Source organism: Panicum hallii, unplaced genomic scaffold (genome assembly GCF_002211085.1).
Source record: "Panicum hallii strain FIL2 unplaced genomic scaffold, PHallii_v3.1 scaffold_157, whole genome shotgun sequence".
NCBI lineage: Eukaryota > Viridiplantae > Streptophyta > Magnoliopsida > Poales > Poaceae > Panicum > Panicum hallii.
This window is the reverse complement of record NW_020356291.1, coordinates 20,053-23,394: the sequence shown is the minus strand read 5'-3', so window position 1 is coordinate 23,394 and position 3,342 is coordinate 20,053.

Here is a 3,342-nt window from a genome sequence, read left to right as displayed (position 1 = left end):
CCCAAAACATGAGTTTTGGGTCCAATGGAGTGGATCGGGTGCGTTCGTTGCAAAAAGTTCCAACGCAACTTCGTTTAGCAAACTTGTGCATTAATGGTGCTAGTTCGGCCAGTTTTGCATCGACTTTCGTGCAGTAACGAAACGGTCAAAAACGCCCCAAAACATAAGTGTTGGGTCCAATGGAGTGGATTAGGTGTGGTCGTTCCGAAAAATTTCGACGCAACTTCGTTTAGCGAACTTGTTTGTTAATGGCACCTGTTCGACCAGTTTTGCATCGACTTTCATGCAATGACGAAACGGTCAAAAACATCTCAAAACATGAGTTTTGGATCCAATGGAGTGGATTGGGTGCGTTCGTTGCGAAAAGTTCCAACGTAACTATGTTTAGCGAACTTGTGCGTGTTCGGCCAGTTTTGCATCGAGTTTCGTTCAGTAACGAAATGGTTCGAAACATCCCAAATCATGAGTTTTGGGTCAAATGGAGTGGATCGGGTGCGCTCGTTGTGAAAAATTCCAACGCAACTGTGTTTAGCGAACTTATGCATTTATGTCGCCAGTTCGGCCAGTTTTGCATCGTCTTTCATGCAGTAACGAAACGGTCCGACAGTTGCCCAAACATGAGTTTTGGGTCCAATGGAGTGGATCGGGTGCGTTCGTTGCGAAAAGATCCAAAGCAACTTCGTGAAGTAATGAAATAGTCCGAAACGCCCCAAAACATGAGTTTTGGGTCCAATGGAGTGGATCAGGTGTATTCGTTGCGAAAAATTTTGACGCAACTTCGTTTAGCGAACGTGTGCGTTAATGGCACCTATTTGCCCAGTTTTGCCTCGAATTTCGTGTAGTAACGAAATGGTCCAAACCCCCCAAAACGTGAGGGACCAATGGAGTGGACCGGGTGCAGTCGTTGCGAAAAATTCCAACACAACTTCATTTAGCGAACTTGCGCGTTAGTGGCGCCTGTTCGGCTAGTTTTGCATTGAATTTCGTGCACTAACGAAACGGTCCGAAACGCCCCAAAACGTGAGATTTGGGTCCAATGGAGTGGACCGGGTGCAGTCGTTGCGAAAAATTCCAACGCAACTTCGTTTAGCGAACTTGCGCGTCAATGGCGCCTGTTCGGCCAGTTTTGCGTCGACTTTCTGCAGTAACGAAACGGTCAAAAACATCCCAAAACATGGGTTTTGGGCCCAATGGAGTGGATCGGGTCCGTTCGTTGCAAAAAAATTCCACACAACTTTGTTTAGCGAACTTTGGCATTAGTGGTGCCTGCTCGGCCAGTTTCGCGTCGACTTTCGTGCAGAAATGAAACGGTCAAAAACATTCCAAAACATGAGTTTTGGGTCCAACAGAGTGGATTGCGTGCGATCGTTGCAAAAAATTCCACGCAACTTCGTTTAGCGAACTTGTGCGTTAATGGTGCCAGTTCGGCCAGTTTTGCATCGACTTTCGTGCAGTAACGAAACGGTCCGAAACGCCCCAAAACATAACTTTTGGCTCCAACGGAGTGGATCAGGTGCGTTCGTTGCGAAAAATTCCGACGCAACTTCATTTAGTGAACTTGTGCGTTATTGGTGCCAGTTCGGCCAGTTTTGCTTCAACTTTCATGCAGTGACGAAACGGTCCGAAACGCCCCAAAACATGAGTTTTGGGTCCAATGGACTGGATCGGGTGCGCTCGTTGTGAAAAATTCCAACGCAACTTCTTTTAGCGAACTTGGGCGTTAATGGCGCTAGTTCGGCCAGTTTTGCATCGACTATCAAAAAGTAATGAAACTGTTCAAAACACCCCAAAACATTAGTTTTTGGTCCAATGGAGTGGATTGGGTGCGTTAGTTGTGAAAAGTTTCAACGCTACTTCGTTTAGCGAACTTGTGCGTTAATAGTGCGTGTTCGGGGTGTTTTGCATCGACTTTCGTGCAGTAACGAAACTATCCGAAACACCCCAAAACATGAGTTTTGGGTCCAATGGAGTGGATCGGGTGCGTTCGTTGCAAAAAGTTCCAACGCAACTTCCTTTAGCGAACTTGTGCATTAATGGTGCTAGTTCGGCCAGTTTTGCATCGACTTTCGTGTAGTAACGAAACGGTCCGAAACACCCCAAAACATAAGTGTTGGGTCCAATGGAGTGGATTAGGTGTGGTCGTTGCGAAAAATTTCGATGCAACTTCGTTTAGCGAACTTGTGCGTTAATGGCACCTGTTCGGCCAGTTTTGCATCGACTTTCGTGCAATGACAAAACGGTCAAAAATATCCCAAAACATGAGTTTTGGGTCCAATGGAGTGGATCGGATGCGTTCGTTGCGAAAAGTTCCAATGTAACTTCGTTTAGCGAACTTGTGCGTGTTCGTCCAGTTTTGCATCGAGTTTCGTGCAGTAACGAAATGGTCGGAAACATCCCAAATCATGAGTTTTGGGTCAAATGGAGTGGATCGGATGCGCTCGTTGTGATAAATTCCAACGCAACTTCGTTTAGCGAACTTATGCATTTATGGCACCAGTTTGGCCAGTTTTGCATCGTCTTTTGTGCAGTAACGAAACGGTACGACAGTCGCCCAAACATGAGTTTCGGGTCCAATGGAGTGGATCAGGTGCGTTCATTGTGAAAAGATCCAACGCAACTTCGTGAAGTAACGAAATAGTCCGAAACGCCCCAAAACATGAGTTTTGGGTCCAATGGAGTAGATCGGGTGCGCTCGTTGTGAAAAATTCTAACGCAACTTCTTTTAGCGAACTTGGGCGTTAATGGCGCTAGTTCGGCCAGTTTTGCATCAACTTTCGAAAAGTAATAAAACGACTCGAAACACCCCAAAACATTAGTTTTGGGTCCAATGGAGTGTATCGGGTGCGCTCGTTGTGAAAAATTCCAACGCAACTTCGTTTAGCGAACTTGGATGTTAATGGCGCCAGTTCGACTAGTTCTGCATCGACTTTCGAAAAGTAACGAAACGGTTCGAAACGCCTTAAAACATGAGTTTTGAGTCCAATGGAGTGGATCGGTTGCGCTCGTTGTGATGAGGACATCACTAGCATGGATACGACCATATTAGTGCCTTCTTGTCCAAAGGTGAATCAACTCCATATCAAGATTAAATTTTATACATTTGAACAATTAATGCTGCACTATGATTTCTGTGCATTCTCATTTTCAGAATTACTTCACTGGATAAAGCCGTGTGTAGAAATTACATGGAAAACATGGAGGACCAAAGAAATAGATTGGGGACCAAGCCCAAGTCTTCCCAATGTTCTCCACCAGGCCACCACGTCACTTTTGGTGCAAGGAAAGGAAGAGTCCAAATCCAACACGTTTTGGATATTGGATTCGGACTGCAGGACAGAATCA